Source organism: Gekko japonicus, unplaced genomic scaffold (assembly GCF_001447785.1).
Source record: "Gekko japonicus isolate JY-2015 unplaced genomic scaffold, Gekko_japonicus_V1.1 scaffold14, whole genome shotgun sequence".
Taxonomy (NCBI): Eukaryota; Metazoa; Chordata; class Lepidosauria; order Squamata; family Gekkonidae; genus Gekko; species Gekko japonicus.
The window spans coordinates 3,442,020-3,463,915 of NW_015176452.1; positions in this window are offsets into that span (position 1 = coordinate 3,442,020).

Here is a 21,896-nt window from a genome sequence, read left to right on the forward strand (position 1 = left end):
GGATAGAGAAATTCCCAGAAATTATCAGGTGGAAAATAGACCAAAATGCAAATTTTTATTGGGAAATTGGCAGGTAGAAACAGCAAGAGGCACAGTGAGAATCAAACCCTTATGCACATGTGCATACACAGCAATATGTGTAACAGCAATAGGACACACAGCAGTGCTGCACTCTGGGTGATCCCAACTGGCAATCGGGGTGAAGAATGGAAGAAGGAAAAGTGTAGCAGGACCAATGGAACAGAAAGTACAGCAGAACCAATGGAACAGAAAGAAGCTGCAAACTGTATAGGCTCCTGTTCCAGAATTAACTTTAGAGGTTCTTGTTAAACCAGAATGAAAGAGGACAGAAGAGTGTCTGGAAACTACATATGGTACAGAATGCAAGTTTGCTTCTGAGCCCAATTCAAGGTACTGGTATTTAGAGCTCTATACAGTCTGGGGACAGCATACCTAAGGAGCATCTACACCCATATTAACCTATCCAATGATTATGGTAATCTTAAAGGCATTGCATTGGGTGCTCCCATCTGACAAAAATCATGGAGAGGGCATGATTTGAGGATGATGAGAGCCCAATCATTGAAAAGTGAGCTGGAGTTGGATGGGAGTGGACAGGACAAAGAAAACTGACAGAAACATTAGACAAGAGGAATAAGGTGACTCAATCATCTTCCAGAAAAAGATTGGAGTACAAGTGGTCTCAAAAGAAAAATGGGGGGGGGGGTTTGAGGGAAAAAACCCACAAAGTGAAAACTAAAGGCACAAAAATGATGGCACCTGGTATTTTTGGCCACTGTGTGACAGAGTGTTGGACTGGATGGGCCATTGGCCTGATCCAGCATTGGCTTCTCTTATGTTCTTAAAATTGTGTAGGGCAATCAGGGGACGCACCAAAGCACTATGCGTCCAAAACCACCACCAACAACAACAACAAAAAACCCCACTCCATGTAGAAAAGCACTTTGAATGCCATTTTACAGATGGGGAAAAATAGGATGAGACAACTGCCTAGAATGAAAGATAATCAGTCAATCCATGGCAAATCCATGCAAAACACAACAGCTACAGTTTACCTGGCCAGCTTTGCAGGTCTGATTGTGATGCTGAATGGCATTAGGATAGAGACCATTTCTGGGTGCTTCCCTCTCTTGTACTACACATGCATGCCTGATGTATGCATGCGAAAAAAATCAATCAATCAATACGTAATCTTTCCTTCTGTAGTTTGCATTACAAGAAAAAAGTACCCTTAATTTAGAAACTAGCTAGAGGGGGGAACAATCTGCCATGGCTGTGAAAATCTATGTCAGTCTGCAGGTGACCTGGTCACATCTTCCAATAATGAAGGCTATACTGAGCACAGCAGGCTAGTCACAAGGGCCAGTATATCAAAACAAAGACAGTACAATGCCATCAAGAGGAGGGTTTTAGAGAGCAATCCTTAACAGATCAACTCAGAATCCTACTCTGGTCTGTTCCCAGGAAGGGTTCTTATGATTATACTGCTTTGTCTATTAAGGTTTAAAGTTAGGGTAATAAAAGTGACAGAAGTAGCAAAATTTGAAATCAAGCAGTTCTTGCTTTGACATATGGTTGTTGACATATGATACTACAGGAACTTGGGAAAAAACTGTGAACACCTTTAATTTTATCAGGTATCTACTTCTGTGCATCAGCTTCCAGATACCATGTACCTTGCCAAACAAACCAACAAATAAATATTGTGGTAGTCTTTAAATATTCCACATCTATTTTTTAAAAGAGAAAGCACAATCTCTGTATCAGACATAATAATGTACATGGTGGCCCTTGGGAAATGATGTTCGTGTTACTTAATAAAAATAAGCAAACTGACAGTCATGATCTCTTTATGGATTTAATTGCAAAAGAGTTGAAACATTATTCCTTCTCTTTCCAGCTCAGCTCCTCGTTTACATTTGCTATTTTCCTCAGTCAGTGATTCTCTTTGGAATATTCTGAACCAACGCCTGTCAGGGTGTGGGCTCCCAAAAGATGTTTAGCAGTCCTGGCAGAATTGTTATTGACTGATGTAAAACGAATCCTGCCAGCGAACACTGAATGGTTTACATTTGTCAAAGTCAATTCATCCTGCTTCTTTTCTTGGTTGGATGAGAACAGAGCAGTGTTTACACTAACAGCAGTGAACAGACAGGCCATTTGTGAGTCTTATGATTTATGGGATATGCTAAAATATGCTCCTTTCCTTCTTTGTTGAAGGGGCCCCTTGTGGTTCTGTTAGCTATACAACTCTTGTGAAAACTGAGAGAGATGCTCTTAGGTCTAACATCCTGGTTCCCATGTTAGTTATTCTTTGTTACTTGTGCTGAAGAGTCTGGGCATTAAACAGGTTCTCCCAATTGACACTAACAGAACACCTTGTTCTAGAAATAACTTGTGTTTGGTAGTAAGGTTGCTGGATTATTTCGTAATCAACCGTTTGTGCTATTTAAAGACTAAGCCTGCCAGGCTAGAACCTATTCACCATTCTCTCCCTCCAGCATATAAACCTATGCTCCAAATCCATCTCATCAGGGCTTCTAGATTCTGGAAAGCTTCAAGTTAGGCTATGGGAAATAATCATTTTATCTTTCAAAGCCTCTAATCAGAAACCTGCTATTTTTTGTGCTCATTGCAGTTATGCCCCCCCCCCCCCACTTCTAGCATTTCTTCCACAAACCAGCTTCCTTCCCCATCTCTCTCCATAGCCCCAAGGGTGGCATTTTAGCAAAACTCTTAGGAAAGCTTCAGATTAATCATTTAACATTTTAACTGTGATTATAGAGAGAGAGCTGTTAAATTGATCTGACTAGCAAAGACTGTGCTTTGCATAAAATGTGCTAAATTAAGGATGCCAGCTGTAATGTTGTTTAGGAGCAATCGAGTGGGATAGAAGTTCTCCCAGGTTACACTTTCCCAGAAGCTATCCCCCTGCTCTCTATTTATAGAAGTTAGATTGACAAAGGCACAGATTTCATTAAGATGCACTTTGCTACCTGTGGGATAAGGTTTGGAATCATGTTTCTGTAAATATATGCATGCCTCCACTATTTGATTATGACTTTAGGTGAAAAATTGCTGTAAGATCCATCATAAGACACTCGAAAGCATGGGAAGTTTAATAAAACGTAATTGCAAAAAAAAAAAAAAAATCAGGCTAATTTTAGTACTGTCTTCCCCTGCTGCTGGGATAATGCTTGGCTTTGTACCTATCATGTTGTGGGTGCGGATGAACATAATAAATAGTAGCAGTTGCATAAAACAGTACAATGTTTCTGCTTCAGAGATGCCAATAAATTAATTGCACGCCAATGCACAAACAATGACTGAAAAAATCTATGCATCACTGCATTGCAACGATCCCTGTTTGTACAATGTAATTGTACTGCTGCACATTAGGAGACTTGTGGTCAGGATTAAATTACCCAGGAGAGAATGTAAGTGCTCAGTCTTCTATTATTCTGCATTTCATGCTATATAAACAGACAGTGACGGGCAAACCCAACACAAACAAAAGTAATTCGTACGGCACCATTTGCCAAGAGGAGCACATTTCCATTTTCCATCAGAAGATCTGTGCTAGAGGTTTTGATTAACAAAAAGAAGCTGCTCCAAAGAAAACCCAGCACAGCCCATTCTCTGACAATAGCCCTTGGTGATTATGAAAGCAGACCAAAGATTTATTTGCTTATTTAGTTTGCTGGGATTTATAAAGCTAATAAAAAACACACTGTTTAGTTCTGTAGCAAAATATTTATACTGACAGATAACAGTCAAAGGGTTTTTAGTACAGAAGCAGGCAAAGGAATTCAAGACTAAGAAGATTAATCAGGATGAAGCAAACTTGCCATTAAGAACTCAAACAAGCCAGCAACAAGTTTTAAGAGGTAAAGCTGCACGGAATGCTAGGCTGGCTGGGGCCACAAACAGTGGTTTTGAAGTCAACTGGAGTGATGCTGGCAGATGACTTGTGATGGCCACAGAGCCATTTGCAGGCCTATGAGGTGATGCTGATGGTGGCTAGGAAGCCTTTCTTCTCTACAACTATCATGTCCGTAAGAATCTCATCTAGCTCAATTGTTTAAAGCCATTTGTGATCTGATAACATCTAAGTCTGACTCCATCCATTATGTCAATTTGACCACTAGCTATGATGTTTTTGAGAAGCTCTTTGCTGACAAAATATCTCTGACTTGGAAGAAAAATTGAGAGCAGATCTGGTACCTGAAGTGTCAGAAATACCTGCTTGTCCTATTGTTAAGGCTAGTTTCAGACTGATCTTGCCTATGTAGGGACCACCAATTGCATAATTGATCTGTGCCCATCCTGGAAAGGATAGAAAATATTGACTGGAAAGGGTGTTGGAGCCATTGGTGAAAACTGTTAAATATTTATTTACATTATTTATAGTCCACCTTTCTCACTTGGACTCAAGATGGATTACACAGAGTGAGTAAATGCAATCAACAAGATGGGACATTCAGTAAACAATGAAATAATAGGATTTAGGTTATAGAACCAACCAGAAGTCTAAAAAACAGAACTGAAGCAAGGCATAAATGTTAACACGACACATCAAAAAATGCAAAATTACACAACAGGATCCAATCTACAGCAAACTATACACAGAAGTATGGACCACAGTTCCCAATACTTTATCCAAGTAACTTTGTGGTGCCTTTTGTATATCACTACTCTGTTGCCTGCATAGAAAAGCCCCCTTGAATAATTCAGATTGGCCTAGTTTGTGGAAAGCCAGGAGAGTGGGAGCCTTCCTGACCTCCCCAGGCAAGCCATTTTACAAGGTGGGGGCCACAATGGAGAAGGCACACGTACAGGCAGTTGTTGATTTTGCCTGTTTGCAGGTAAAGGACAAAAATTTAACAGAAGCAGAAGACAAAAAGGACAAAAATTTAACAGAAGCAGAAGAGATTAGGAAGAGGTGGCAAGAATACACAGAAGAACTATATAAGAAAGATCTCAATGTCCTTGACAACCACAACAGTGTGATTGCTGACCTTGAGCCAGACATCCTGGAGTGCAAAGTCAAATGGGCATTAGAAAGCATTACGACAGTATCCCAGCTGAGCTATTCAAAGTCTTAAAAGATGATGCTGTTAAAGTGCTGTACTCCATATGCCAGCAAATTTGGAAAACACAACAGTGGCCACAGGATTGGAAGAAGCCAGTTTACATTCCAATCCCAAAGAAGGGCAATGCCAAGGAATGTTCAAAATATCGCACAATTGCACACATTTCACACGCTAGCAAGTTCATGCTCAAGATCCTACAAGCTAGACTTCAGCAGTACATGGATAGAGAACTGCCAGAAGTACAAGCTGGGTTTCAAAGAGGTAGAGGAACAAGAGATCAAATTGCCAACATTCGTTGGATTATGGAGAAAGCAAGGGAGCACCAGGAAAACAACTAATTCTGCTTCATTGACTATGCTAAAGCTTTGGATTATGTGGATCACAACAAACTGTGGCAAGTCCTTAAAGTGATGGGAATACCAGACCACCTCACATCTCCTGAGAAACCTGTATAAGGGTCAAGAAGTGACAGAACCAGACATGGAGCAACTGATTGGTTTAGCATAGGACAAGTAGTATGACAATTGTATATTGTCAAGCTACTTATTTAATTTATATGCAGAGTACATCATGTGAAATGCTGGCCTGGATGAATCACAAGCCGGAATATTGCCAGGAAAAACATCAACAACCTCAGATATACAGTCGATACCACTCTAATGGCAAAAAGTGAAGATAATCTAAAGACTCTCTTGTTGAGGAGGAAAGAGGAGAGCGCAAAAGTTGGCTTGAAACTCAACACCAAAAAAACTAAGATTGTGGCATCGGGACTCATCACTCCTTGGCAAATAGAAGGGGAAGTCATGGAACCAGTGACAGACTTCACGTTCCTGGGATCCAAGATCACTTCAGATGGTGACTGCAGCCATGAAATTAAAAGATGCCTGCTCCTTGGATGGAAAGCGATGGGAAACCTAGACAACATAATAAAAAATAGAGACATCACCCTGCCAACAAAAGTCCGTATGGTCAAAGCAATGGTATTCCCAGTAGTAATGTATGGCTGTGAGAGCTGGACTGTAAATAGGGCTGCCAAGTGGGGGCGGGTAAACCCCCACTTTGGAGGCCCAATTTCCGCCTCCGCGGAATCGAGCCCCGGGGGGAACTCCGCCCCCCAAAGCGCAGCGTGACCGCGTCACCAGAGGTGACGCAACCATGTTGATCACGTTGGAGGCGTGGCCCCGATTGTCGGAGGGAAAACTCTATGGTTTTCCCTCTGACGATCGGGGCCACGCCCTCAATGTGATCGATGTTGCGCGTCACTTCCGGTGACGTGCTGGCGGTGTGTGCGCACGACGAGGGACAGCTTTCAGAGTGCAGTGATGCTCCCCCGCTGGTGAGTAAAATTCACTTGGCAACCCTAACTGTAAAGAAGGCTGAGTGCTGAAGAATAGATGCTGGAGAAGACTCTTGAGAGTCCCTTTGTCAGTAAGGAGATAAAATCAGCCAATCCTAAAAGAAATCAATCCTGACTGTTCCCTGGAAGGCCAGATGCTGAAGCTCAAATACTTTGGCCACCAAATGAGAAAGGAGCACTCACTGGAGAAGACCCTGATGCTGGCAAAGATTGAAGGTCAAAGAAGACGGGGACGGCAAAGGATGAGATGGTTAGACAGTGTCATAGATGCAACGAACATGGAATTGAGCAAACTCCAGAGGATGGCGGAAGACAGGAGGGCTTGGCGTGATGTGGTCCATGGGGTCGCGAAGAATCAGACTTGACTGTGCGACTGAAGAACAACAACACCACACAGCACTTCCCAATTCTGGCAACTTGCGTCATCCAATATTCTGGAGTGGGAAGGCATTAAATGTCACACTTACCAAATACATCAAATTAAGTATGTTTGTTACCCTTGACTCCTCTGTTCTCATCAGCACATATAACCCATGACAAAATCTGTAGAATCCAGAGAAAACGGGTCCTGATTTGTATCTGCTGTGGTATCTGGTTAAGGATAAAGGAAAATAATTCACAGCTCACCAGGCTGAGGGACTTGTTTTATGGCAATATAAATAAATATAGAAAAGCAAAAGGCTTGACTCAAGTTGTGATAATAATGTTAAAAAATGTGTGAATCAGGTTCTATAAATTCCCAGCTTTCATTTAAAAGATTATTTGATAAATATCACTAAAGCTAATAGAAATACCAACATTGCTTAACCCTTATCTCAATTCCTTTAAAAAAAACAACACAACCTCCTATCATGCAGGGCTCTTTTTGTAGCAGGAACTCCTTTGCATATTAGGCGACCCGCCCCCTAATGTAGCCAATCCTCCCAGAGCTTACAGAGCTCTTCTTACAGGGGCTACTGTAAGCTCCTGGAGGATTGGCTACATTAGGGGGGGTGTCGCCTAATATGCAAAGGAGTTCCTGCTACAAAAAGAGCCGAGTCCTATGAGCCTCCTCCTGCCCTGCAGTGGGCTTGCTACCCTCTGTTGTTTTGTTTGATATCAGGCCACCTCCCCTAAGGTCTCAAAATGGGAAGAAGACAAGGTTAATGTCACCCAATTCTTTCTTCCCAGGACTGGCTCCTGCTCCCGCTGGAGCTCAGTCTTTTCTTTCTTCCCTGACTGGGTGTGGTGCCTTCCCTTTTATGGGATTCCCTGGCCCTATGCCCACCTAGCTTGTATCCAGTCGCCTTCCCTGTGCTCCACCTGGGAGGTTATCCCTGCCTCTGGTTTACACTGGTGAAATAATTAATCTCATCTGACACTATACGCCAGTATCTTTAAATAGGCAATTCAGATCCTCTTGGGTGGAATATTTAAAGCCGCTAGAATGCCGTCCCAGGGCATATCCCAGTTGCAGTATAAATCTCAAGAACAAAGAGGGAATGAAAGAATTTTTTTTGTGGGAAAGAATGTGACTAAGAATTATTTATTTTATACTTTCTGTTGGGAGACCAAACAGAGGCATCTTTACATTTGTAGACATGTCTCTGCCTTTGCTCAGCAATAAATAGGTTTGTATTTGACCCTGTTAGTTCTCCTCATCTAGAGGCCAGAGGTCAACAGCATGGTGCTGCTGAACCCTGAGAACAGAGGAGCTTAGTTGCTGAAGAGTTGTTTTAGTGGCTAGTCATATGGAAGAAACAGCAGGGAATGTTTAGCCCACTCTTCATGCCTAGCATATTTAAATGCCTATGACTGGTTAGTGGTGAACCACCAGAACCCTAACTTTCAGAGAAACTGTAAAGAATTAACAAAAAAACAAATGATAGCAGAGGGTTTGAGGCAAATTCTGGTTCACAGATTGATAACTGTGCTTTACCATCATGCCATTTTTTAGCTCATGTGGTTAAGACGCTGAACTGCAGGCTGTGGAAGGTCAATAGTTCAGCAGTTCGAGACCCGGGTGCTGCAAGACGGAGTGAGCTCCCGTCTCTAGTTCCAGCTCCTGCCAACCTAGCAGTTCAAAAGCAAGAAATTGCAAGTAGATAAATAGGTACCACTTCGGTGGGAAGGTAACAGCGTTCCGTGCGCCTTGGTGTGTAGTCATGCCGGCCACATGACCACGGAAACGTCTTCGGACAGCGCTGGCTCTTCAGTTTTGAAACGGAGATGAGCTCCGCAACCCTAGAGTCGGATTTGACTGGCTTTTGAGCAAGGGAACCTTTACCTTTACCTTTATGGTAACTCTAAAGGGTTGTATCTATCTTTGTTTCAGATAGCTATTCCTACAGATAAGGCTCCTAGCTGCCGGGGCCTTCTTAATCATAAGAGCAAGATGAGAAGCAGCAGCTGCGTAACACAGTGGTGAAGAAAATGAGCTGTGATCCAGGACACCCAGGTTCAAATCTTGCCTTTCCCAGGAACTTTGTGGTCTTCGGTAAGCCAGTCTACCTACAACATTGGGGAATAATGATACTGTCCTACCGTTCAGGCTGTTGGAAATAACGAAATAAGATAACATATATGAAGCTGATTAGACACTGACATTGCTATATACATGCTAAGTATTAAAATATAATCAGCAAATAAGAACAACAATATTGTTTGAAATTTTCCTCTTGGGGAGAATCACCTGATTTCTACCTCCCACTGATATTGCAAAAGCTGCTTCTTGATAATTGCCTTTTGTCCTGCAAATTATGAGGCCTTTCCTATGGAGAATATTTGAATTGTAAATGGGGAATAGAATTTAAGTCGAACTTTGTGGTTCTGACACTTCCAAATTCTAATCTGAAATCTATAATGTATGCTGTGGATGATTTGATGAGTCTTTGTAAGCCAGCATGGTAAAGCAGTTAGAGTGTCAGTCTAGGATCTGGGACAACCAGGTTTGAATCTCCACTCTGCCATGGAAGCACATGGAGTGACCTTGCACCATTCATCCCCCCCCCAACCTAATTTAGAGGGGGGGTTATTTATTTATTCAAAAGAACACTCAAGGTGGCTAACAAATATGAAACACCATACTATAATGCAGACATGAAATAATAAGCTATTAAGAAAACAGTACCAGCTTTCAAGTCTGTTCCTTTTACAGGCAGAAAGCTAGGGAGTGGGGCTGGGAAAGTAAAAAAGCTCAGGCTAGATGCTAAAGTATCCCCAGGTGAAAAGCTGCTGTGGTGTGGGACTGAGCAGGTGGAAAAGCACAGCCTAGATGGCAAGATCTCTCCAGGCAACCAACAGCTGCTGTGAGGATAAAATGGAGGAAAGGATGATGATGTTATAAGCTGTTTTGGCTCACTGTTGGGGAGAAAAGTAAGATATACATCTCTAAATAAACAAACAAATGAGCATCAGGAATGTTCACAATCTTTATCTCTACAAAAAACTCACAACGTACTGTGTTATTGTGAGGTAGAAATGCAAAATGTTAAATTATTGACATTAACCCTGTGCAAATGTAGATATGAAGGAATGCAATCAGAAGAAGGAGCACAGTGACATTCCACCTTCCAAGGCTTGGCCGGATCATTACATGGCCAAAACAGAAGCAACATGCTTCAAAGAGTGCACATATATTTAGGTATTTTATCTATTCATTTCATTTGTAGTGCACATTTCTAGCTCAAGGTGGTTTGCAAATGTTACAACAAATGCAACACATGTTATAATAATACAATAAATGCAACAAAACTGCCTAATATGTTTCACATATGTTAATATACACCGTGCAACAGAACTGTCAAAATTTTCCCACAGACATTGAAAAGTACAGCCATATTCCCTTTATAAAAATGTCCTCCTGAGCAACTCCATTTTTCACATTCTGCAGATTGATAAAAGTATGGGAAGGTTTCCTGCCCTTATCAGGCTACAGATATCAGTTCCTCTGGAGAAAATGGCTAGTTGTAGGGTGAGCTCCATAACATTATCCCATGCTGAGGACCCTCCCCAGGCCCCACCTCCAAATCTACAGGAATTTCCCAACCTGGAGTTTGCAACAGTAGTGGGTTGTCCAAATGCTGGCAAACTCAAGTGGGCAGACCTTTAGAGAATTTGCACAGTGGAGGGAGTGAGTATAATTATTTGTGCAGTTTAGGTTGTAATTAACAAACCTGAATTTTACCCCATACTCTTTGTCCAGTGTCTTCCTTTTGAGGTATAAGAGCAATTATCTCTTTCGCCCAAGATATCTCACCTGCTAAAGTTTGGTCACCCAGGAGAAAGTGTCACAGCTTAAGATAATTCAAATTCTTGCTTACAAAACAGAAGCAGATGTTTAACATCCCTAGAAGGCAGGCAGCAATGCACATTGGGTGCCGGGATGTGTTTTGTGCCCCAAGGAAGGTAGGAAGAGTTACACAGAAGGATCATATGCTTCTGTTTGGCACCAAGAAACCAGGCAGTGTTACAGAATAGGCTGGCATCCCAAGAATGGCTGGTAGCAGACAGAGACCATTGCCTGGGTCTTCTGAAGAGAGCCAGTTTGGTGTAGTGGTTAAGTGCGGGGACTCTAATGTGGGAGAACCGGGTTTGATTCCCCACTCCTCCACTTGCACCTGGCTGGCTGACCTTGGGCAAGCCGTAGTTCTGATAAGAGCTGTTCTTAATAAGAGCAGTTTCTGTCAAGAGCTCTCTCAGCCCCACCTACCTCACAGGGTGTCTGTTGTGGGGAGGGGAAGTTTGTAAGCCGCTCTGAGACACCTTTGGGTGTTGAAGGGCGGGATATATAAATCCAATCTCTTCTTCTTCTTCTGAAGTGCTACAATTAGGTATAGGAGGGCAAAGTATATTAGAACCCAGAACCTAGAGTATGCTTGTTACTTCCTTGCTAAAGTGAAACTATTTTTATCTGGAGAGATTCTGCATAATCTTACATTACATATTAATGTCTTATATTTTTGAGTCAGATTCTTGAATAAAGTATGATAATCATTTAGAAAAGTGGGTGGTTAGAGTTTGGAAGCTGGCCATCCAGTATCTCAGATCTCTTACCCATGATGTGTAGGAATCCTACTATTCTTTAACTTAGAAGGTGATGGCAACCATTGATTCCACTTCCGCAGTGTCATTTTTGTTACTGGTTTTCCCTATTGCTTCAGGGTCCGTGTTTTGCTCTCTCTAGTAGTCCCAGAGGGAGCAAAATACATGTGGAAAAGAGGGAGGAACCCAAAGCAATAGGGACAAAAATGACAATGCGGAAGAGTTTGAGCAGTAACGCTGCAGCCAAACAGATGCTCTTCAATCTACAAACTGACAGAAGTAAAGAAAAGGGTAAGGCACCTCTAAAGGCACCCAAGCATGTCAAATAACATGATCCTGAACAAAAATTTCAGGTTTTTAACTCTATAATTGGTTATATTGAAAGACTGACAGTAAAAATGGAACTCACAGGTGGATGGAATTTCCATAGAATTTCCCTGCTTGGGCCCTGAAAATGGAAAGGCAGGTTTCATTGCTATTTACTCTGAAAGACTGCCAAGTACTAGCATTTTCTGGATGACATACACAATATATATGAGCAGGCTAAGTCTGGCCAAAGATAGGTAAAGGTTCCCTTGCTCGAAAGCCAGTCGAATCCGACTCTAGGGTTGCGGTGCTCATCCCCGTTTCCAAGCTGAAGAGCCAGCGCTGTCCAAAGACGTTTCGGTGGTCATGTGGCCGGCATGACTAAACACCAAGGCTCACGGAACGCTGTTACCTTCCCACCAAAGTGGTACCTATTTATCTACTTGCAATTTCTTGCTTTTGAACTGCTAGGTTGGCAGGAGCTGGAACTAGAGACAGGAGCTCACCCCGTCTTGCGGCACACTCGGGTCTCGAACTGCTGAACTACTGACCTTCCACAGCCTGCAGTTCAGCGTCTTAACCACTTGAGTCACCGCAGCTCCACGACCAAAGATAAGCAGTGGGTAATTGTAGCTATATATTCATATTATATACATAATGTGAATATATAACCCTACTATGAGTGAGTGGCCCTACGATGTGGATCAAATAATCTGTTGGGGCTTTGGTATATGTTTCTGCAAAACTGGGAGGTCCCACTGCTTAAGAAACAAACAAACAAAAAGGTTGCTAAAACACCCCTAAAACATAGCAGCAACATCTGCGCATGCAGAGATGTTTTTAAAAAGGAGTTCAGAAAGTATATTGAGGTCCCGGTCACACGGGCCGGATATCGCGGGGGGGAGGTGTGGCTGTTTGGCCCGGGGCTAAAGAACGTGTGGTTGCGCGAGAAGACCTACCGTGGAGGTTCCGTGGTAGGGGGGAGGTGCCGATCACTCCACAGTCCTGCAAAGAAGCAAGGCGCAGGGGCAAACGGGGTTGTTGTTGTTGTTTTTTAAACTCAAATGTGTGCATGCTCCCTTGGGTGCTTGTGCGCATCTATGGAGACTTTGAAAAAAAAAACCCTTTTTGCGAGGGGACATGGGCGGGCACCAGAACTACCACTGGAAACCTGATCAGATGCCCACCCTTGCCCCGCGGTTTCAGGAAACTAGTACCTCTGAGGTACTAGTTTTTTACCCCGCATCTTTGGCGGGAAGCCTCGGGTGAGCCACGGGAGCTCAACGCTTCCCAGATGTGGCGGTGAGATCGCGCCCGGAAAATCCGCCTATCTTCCGTCCCTCTAGCGTGCCTAATGCTCCGTGTGACTGCAGCCTGAGTTGATTTAGCACACAAAAATGTAGTCGCAATATCCTCCTCAAGCAGGCTAAAGTGCACAACAGCTGTCCTACCTCACAAGCCCACTCCTCTGCTGTGAAGGGCAGGACGGGAAAGATGAATAGGAGGAAGGGATGGGGAGAGAAAACTGTGCAGGTAGGTGAGTGGAGGGAGAGAAGAAAACAGCCGACTGGCAGACAAGTGTATGGGGGGAAGAACAGTGAAATAGGCAGGCAAGAAGATGGGTGGACAAGCATGGAAGGGAGAAAGAAAGCAAATAAATGGGAAGAGAGGGAAGGCAGGCAGGCAGGCTGAACTGGAAGAGCAGGAAGGGGGAAACACTCCCTGCCACATGATGGGAGGTGAGAGTTGTGGCAGGGGCAGGGGGAGTGGAAAAAGAACAAGAGAAGGAGAAACTGAAGCCTAGCAGTCCCTCTCTTGTTTTAATGTGTTTTAAATATTGTTTTAAACTTAGTTAAATATTAAAACAATATGATTATGCTACTTCATCCCTTCCTTCACCTTTTCAAGGACAAACATATTCTTCACTTCATGGGATAAAAGCGCAACAGCCTCTAAAACAAAGAAACAACCCCCCCATAACCATTAAAAAACTGGCACGCTGCAGACAACATATGGCTGGAGACTTATACAATGAAGAAGAAGCTTGTATGCATTGCATCAAGCAGGAAAACCACAAAGATGCCAACAGAAAAGAGGCTTCAGGCAGAAATATAGACGACGGCACAGAAAAAAGGTTCAAGATTGGTTCCCTGCTCCATAAACAGCTCAGCGCTCTAGAGACCAATTAAATAATAGTTGCCAACCCCCCCGCCCGCCCAGTCCAACTCCATCAGCTTAAGCAAAAGGGAAATAAAGCTCAAATATCATTGGCATGAAGTCTCAAAATAGGAAAAGAAGAAAGAGTATGGCTCCTGGGCAAGTAGGGACAAGACAGGTAATGTTCCATTCAGAATAAAATGAAGCTTATAAACTTCTGAAGAGCTCCAAGTATGTTTGCTGTTTTTTGGCTCACTTTTGAGGCTGGCTGAAGTTCATCAAAAACTTCAAAGAGACTGGAAAACTATTTTATAAAGATCCAGCAGCTGCCTCTCCCAATTCTTTTGAACCATGTGAATATACCAAAATTAACCCCTACAATACCAAAGAGAGTGTAATGTTTATTTTCTATTCTCTTTTTAAAAAAGCAAAGCCACCTTGGAGGGGGAATTTGAAATGGAGAAGCAGCTGGAAAGGAAGGAGGTTCTCAGTTCTTTCTCAGGTTGTCATTTCTGCATTCCAAATTGCCCCCCTCCAGGAGTTTTGGTCCCAGTAAGACTCAAAATGGGGCTGGGACTAATTTGGTGTAAAAATGCAAGAAAAGGTTGAAGAGCCCATCTCTTTCCCACCACTCTAAATTTCTACCCTCCAAAGAAGGTTTGCAAATTTAAAACAATGTGTGGGGAACTGTGACATTTGCATGGGGGAAATCCCATCTACCCACCCCCGTTTTGTCTTCTCTTGTTTGTCCTGACCTCTGTGGACACTTCCTTCTCTTTTTGTCCCCCTCACTGTTTCTGTTGCTTCTCCTCCCCTTTCCCCCCCCCTCCTCCTCCTCCTCCCTCCTCCTCCTCCTGGGCTTCGTTACTCTCTCCACTGCCTTGCCCACATGCCAGCCAGCCTGCCTGTCCCCTGCCTTATTGGACTGTTTACTTGCCAGCAAACTACCTGCCCACCTGTAGTGGTAGGGACAGCAGGGGCTCCCATTTTTGGGCCTGCTGTCTTCCTGCACCACTTTGCTGCCTGAGCCACTGCCACCTCTGCCTCCCTGCCTGCTTGCCCCTTTGCCCTTTGTCCCTTCCCCCTGCCTCTAAGGCCAAACATTTGTAGACTTCTCAACTACTCTGAGGGGAATGACAATGGCAGGGGGGCAGCTGCTGCCCTCCCCTTCCCCTTTGGGACTCCAACCAGCCAGCTCCCTCTCCTCTCACATGTAGTCATGAGGGTGGATGCCCTGGGCCAAATGAAGAACATTGTCTGAGCAAGTGCAAAATAAACTTTCCCTTTTTTCCTGCAAACCTGGGGGGGGGGGGCTCCACCACATCTGCAAGCAAGCAAATTCCATTCTTCTTGTATGGCCCCGATTTGTGGATTTTGGTATCTGCAAATGGGGCTATTGTAAAGAAAAAGGGTTCCTTGCTTTTGCTCTGTGTAACAAAATCTTTGGTTCAGGCTGAAAGAGGCCCACACGAACATTCCCAGAGACCAGTGGGTCCTTGTAAGCAAGATAGTTTGCAGCTGTAGTGAAAGGGAGTACCATTCTACCCTGGCCTAAGCAATTAGTGGGTGCATTCCAAGCAATTGAGCTATGGGTCTTGCACCTGTGGGAAAGAGGGAAGCCTTATCTGCATTACAGTTTTGTTTCTTCTCCTCTGGTCCATCATCCTATACATCATGAGGTTAGTAACATAGAGAGAGTTACATAACTTCTCAGGTTTCTGATTGGCCAAACAGAAACCCACTCCATAAAGTTAGTTAGCATTTGTCATTTGGGGGCTCAATAACTACTTGGCACAAAGTATGTCAGTGGTTACCCAGCTCAGCTTGTGCTCGTAGCATCCATCTTGAATTGCTTGCTCGTGTGGGCTAAGGCCTTGGGTGTCTCTGCAAGAGAGATCCACTTTGGATTGCTGAACCTATCTGCCTGAGATGAACCAATGTTGGGTAACTCGGAACCTTGCTTTACTATATTAGCTAAACTGATAAGCATAGAATTTATTGTTTTATGTTCTTTCACAGTCTTGTCTCTTTTAACTATTTTTTACACCTTAAATAAAATAATTATATTTTTACCTTGTGGATTTCTGCCTTCACTGACCTCGAAGCCTTCTTCCAGAAGCCTTGGTTTTTGGCCACCTACTTGGTAACTGGTTTTGTTTGGAAACTCAGTCTGCAGTCTTACCTTGCAGGGCTGACCTTTCTTGTTAATTCCCCGAAAGGCTGGGAGGTTGTCCTTTTGCTTCTAAACTGCTGGGATAGATTGAAAGGACTGGTGGCACCTACCAAGACTAGGGCGAGATTAGCCTCTCTCTGGTACTTTTGTAACTTTGTTTTGCAGCGGCTCCCCTTAACAAAAGTTCTTGGATAAGGACTTTTGACAGCTATGTTGAGAAGTAGATATATTAATTTCAGGTAGTGTTGCATGTGTTAAACTAATCAGATCAATTCTATATTTCTTAGGAGCGGGGGGGGGGATCTCATTCTCAGGTTGCCCATTTTGCTTGTGTATGAATGTGGAATTTTCTATTCCTTGGGCCTGTTCCTTGTGCACTTCTTTATCTGAGAGAACAAACTGTTGACACCGTTGTGAAATAGCATGAATTAATATCCAAGTAGATATCTTTGTGCCCTATTCTAGTTTAAAATGAAAACCTGCAATATACTACTTTTGATACCTTTTGCCATTTTTTTAACCTCTTCATGTCATATACATTCTGATTTCCTTTATTATAAATCACTTTAAACTTTTAAAATATGATGCTAGAGGCCGCGGTGGCTTAGAGGTTAAGACACTGAGCTGTGAGACTGGAAGATCTGTAGTTTGGCAGTTCAAGACCCTAGTGCTGTGTGACTAGGGTTGCCAAATGCTTACCTTTGTTTAGTGGGGGAGTTTGGGTCCTCAGCCGGGACATCCGCGATGATGTAGCCTGGAAGTGACATCATCACGCTAGGCATGTTGCTGGGCGACACTCTGGCATTCGACCTGAAGACTCTATGGTACCATAGAGTTTTCAGACCAATTGCCACAGCATGGCCAGGTGACATGCCCAGCGTGATGGTGTCACTTCCTGGCTATGTCATTACGCCGGGCACGTTGGCCCAATCTGGCCACCTTGGGGGTGGAGTTCTCCCCGCCAGCCAGATGCGGACTGGCGGATTGGGGACCCTTGGAGCAGGGGAATCCCTGCCCCCCAGGGGACTTGGCAGCCCTATGCATGATGGAGTGAGCTCCCATCTCTGGCCCCAGCTCCTGCCAAACTAGCAGGTTGAAAGCAAGAAATTGCAAGTAGATAAATAGGTACTGCTTCGGTGGGAAGGTAACAGCATACCGTGCGCCTTGGCGTTTAGTCATGCCAGTCACATGACCATGGAGAAGTTTTTGGACAACACTGGCTCTTTGGCTTGGAAACGGAGATGAGCACCGCCCCCTAGAGTCGGAATCGACTGGCTTTCGAGGAAGGGAAACCTTTACCTTTACCTTACTATGTCTTTAGGATCTTTCACTCTCTGCCTACCTCTATGTAATTGGTCATGTTATACTATTTGTTCTCCAGACAATACCAGATGTCCTATCCCAGACTCTGGTCTCTCCTTTTCTCTCTCTTTTTTAACCCCATCTGCCTGCAATCAGTTAAATGGGGGGACAAGCTTAGATTAAAGGGTTGGTAGTATGTTAGTTGTGTGCTCTCTAAACATCACTTATTTGGCACCCTGCTAGACTAATGGTGTAATTATTTATGAAATAATTTTTTTGTAGATATTTGACTGGACAGACAAGACACAGAGATGAACAGCAAATGTTCATTTAATATAAAATAAAGTATTAGAGCACATATTTGTATGGAATGATTCAGTAATTAAAGTGAAATTGGGTCTGCACTTCATCTGAATAGGTTCCAAAATTTTCCCTAATGAGAGTATTTTGTAGCTGAGCCTCAAGTAACATAAATAAATCCTGAGGAGAGATTTGATTCCCCTTTCTTCAGACAGACTACCTCAGTTTACAAGATTTCATTGGAACCTATTACCATGACAGGATCCTCTCCAGGTTCAAGTATGCTCTTTAACACAGAGATCTCCTGCCCACAGAACCTTTGCAGGTAAGTTAACAACGTCAGGCCCTTAACAAGATGCTTATTTGTTTCACTAAAACAGATGTTCTTCCTGAAGCTGATCTGACCCCAACCCTAATTAAAAACAAATAAAAATCTGGCTAAACTGATACTCTTATCTAAACCTGTAAATTCCCCTGTCTGAGCAAAAAAATCCTTCCCCATATTAAGCTAGGGATGGTTCACCCCCTTGCATCTAGTGGAGTTCCACTGGCTCTGACTGGCTACAATCATTTGGGTTTGCATGAGGTGAAAATCACCAGGATTGGTTCAGAGTCCCGGAGAACAGCCAGGATTTTGAGGGGATGATTGCTAAGCATGATTGTTACCTGCATGAGAGATTTTCTGAAATGGCATACTGGACTACCAGACCCCTCAGGAACAGTGTAGGCTGTGGTATGGGGAGTCTTGTAGGTTATATGGGAAATCTGCAAAAATTGGAAATAACTGTTTACATGAGTTGGTGCTTTTTGCTTGTGGAAGGACATCTTTTGGATACACATTCCTTGTGTCCAGGGCTCACAAAGCTGGTAAACAATAAATACACACTTTATAAAGTTCACAACAATGTTTTTTATTCCTTGGGCCATCACGCCTACATCATCTTCTGTCAAGGAAATTATAGTGCAAATTGGATGCTTTCATAGTCTTTCTCCATCATTGTGATATGGTGCTAGTGCCTTTTAGTAAAAGGCACTACAGAATGACGTATACAAACCAGGTGCAGAAATGTGGATTCAGGAAAAGCTAAATTCCTCCTCATAAAGGAAGATGCAATGCTGCAAGAGGAAGAAAGGTCATAGACCTTTGGATATGTTCCTGCTTTCCTGGTCAGACAGACTCCTTGGGAAGCTCTAAATGCTCCAAGGACATTGGTGACGGAGGGTAGGTTACAGTTCCTGTCGTAGTGGTGTGTAAACTAGCTACATTTTTTGGTACCTCCGTGTCAAGATAATCAATCCGCAAAATGAAAACATTAGTGAAAAGTCTAGCCTTTCTACTCATGATACAAGAACTCTCTACAAAGTTGACACATCAGCCCTACAGGCCTGCAGGTGCTTCACTCACTAAGTTCTCTGGAAGTCACACCTGGTGATCAGAGCATGGGCTTGGCAGAGCTGAACTTGGGAGCTGAATGAGAAGCAAAAGCCACTTCAGGTTAATTTACCATAAATGGTTTCCTGGTAACTGTGAAAGCATCACAAGATTTAAGGAGGAGGGGGATGTGTTGTTGAAGGTGAGCATTTTGGATATTAAAGCCTTTACAGAAAATCTATAAAACATCAGTTCTGCTCTTTACATAACCCAGGATTAAAGGATTCAGCTGAAGATACAAAGTTCATCCATCTGGCTCAGTAAACTCAAGGGGGGAAGGGAGAGAAGCAAATGGCCCAGCATTTAAACAGTTTCTCATTGACCAGATTTCTTTCCCAGCACATCTACTGTTATGATTGGAAATGCAAATATTTCTTTAGGTCGTTATATAATTGTTTTCAATCCTTCTAGGCTGCAGAGTGGATTTACTCTTCCTCCCTTCTGTGCCTCATTTTCAAATATCTCATTTTTCCATTTTGAAGAGAGACAGATTGTTGTTTACATTAGTATCCTGCTTTTACTCCAAGGAACTCAGAATGGCATTTTAGCCTCACAATAACCTTAGAAGCCTTCTCATGAAACCATTTCATTTCCTTCAGGCCGTACCCTGACCTCTCTCTTTCTCAGCAATTCTAAGTCAAGCCAAAGTTTTCTCATCCCATATCTAGTGTTCCCTCTCAACCTTGTTTCCAGCCTCATCAGATCCCTCCAATTCTACCTGATGGCAAATGAGCAGCCTCAAACCAGGAAATTTCTATGAGTCCACAGCTCATAAGTATTAGCTGCCATTCTTAATGCCCAAAAGCCTATCCTTCACAACTGGACAGACTGAAGGCTATCTAGAAAAACTTGTTTGTTTTTTTGCTTACCTATGAAAGTGGTTTTACCTTTTTACCTCTCATCACACCAGCTCTTTCAGATACGTTTCATCAAGGGGATCTGAATGTGGAAAGCTTTGCTCAGCTATGCATCACATAGAATGGCCTTACAGCGCCATTGTAAGTAGAGTTACACTCTTATAAGCCTCTTGATTTTAATGGATTTTAATGTGTGTGATTCTGTTTAGGATTGCTTAGAGTCCCAGGGCTAGTACAAAGAGATTGGATGTATCTGGTCATAAAATAATTACTGCAAAAATTGTAGTTATGGAAGTGCACATGAAACATTTACTTTCCACCAGCTCTTGAATCTGAGTGCTAAGTTTTACAGGGAGTCATAGATGTAGGTAAAGTCAACAAGTTGTACAGGAGGACCATTCTCTTGGTTCCCTCACTGTGCACCCAGTCTTTGACAACTTCTCTACCCCTTAGGGATGCCAGCCTCCAGACAGGACCTGGTGATCCCTGGGATTACAGCTCATCTCCAGACTACAGAGATCAGTTCCTCTGAAGGAAATGGGTGCTTTGGAGGGTGGACTCTATGGCACTGCACCCCATGGAGGTTCCTGTTGTCCCCAGGCTCCATCCCCAATCTTTCCCATCCTGAATCTGGCAACCCTACTCCCACATCTGCTGCTGGTGGCCTGGGGGGGGGGGCACCTGGCAATCCTGCTACCCCTTGACTTGATCTTTATCCATTTGTGAAAGGTCTAAAGCATAAAGCCTCCATGGCCAGCCCTAAAAAAAGAACAGCAGGAGCAACGGGGTAGTATAGTATTTCTAAGGACATGAGAATGTTAACATATGTATGAACATAGAGTTGTTATGTTGGAAATACACAAAAAGTGATCAAAGAGTCTGTTTAGAAAGTCATAATCTTTTGTGGAACTAGCCTGAAGGGGAGACAAGCTATATATCATCACATGTGGTGGTGTTTGAACAGTAGCCAGAGAAAAGGCTAGGGAATGACTGGCTATTACAGTTTCTGGATTGAACCTCAATTCAATCCAGAAACTGTAAAATGTGAGGCTGTGGTTTACCAATCTTTAAAAGCAAGAGGCACCACAATTAATAAAAGATAGGTCTAGGTCCTGATCCTTAAATGATGTATGAACTTGGCACAGATTCCACTTTGGCACACAAAGTTTAAAGATAATTGCTCTCTGTGCATTACAAATATGTTGCTGCAAGGAAAACGGGTTCTGCCTCCATGCAAAATTAGTCTTTTATTCCTATGGAATTAATCTCTATAACAGAAGTGTTTGCTTTAATTAACAAGCCACAGACATGCAGTAATTATAGGAGCCCAACAAGACAGTAAAATTCCTCTTAGTAGTTTGGCCAAACAGAAACAATTTAAACTTCAAGCAATTAATACTGCTGAATATGTGTACAAAGGAGAAAGAAACATCAAATTTCATAGATTCCTTGAAACAAAAGGGTATTTTAAAACCAGCTTGAATTGAATTATTTGCTCAGTGAACATAAACCTAGAGGTATGTCACAGATATGTGTTTATAATTTAACTGTTCAGAGCTAAATTTGTGAACTGGCTCCACTGGAAAATATTTTGCTTGATGTGAATGATATCTAAGTTCTTTCAGTGGCACTGCATCTGTAATAGCTCATTTTCATATGCAAGTCAGCACTTGGTGTTGCATCCACTAAGCCTTGAACACTCATGTGTGAATCAGCCATAAGACTGCCAGCTCCAGGTTGGGACGTTTCTGGAGATTTGGGGGCAGATCCTGGGAGGGGAGGGACTTCATGGGGTAAAATGCCATAGAGAGAAGAAGAGACTGGATTTATACCCTGCCCTTCACTGGGAGTCTCAGAGCAGCTTACAAACTCCTTT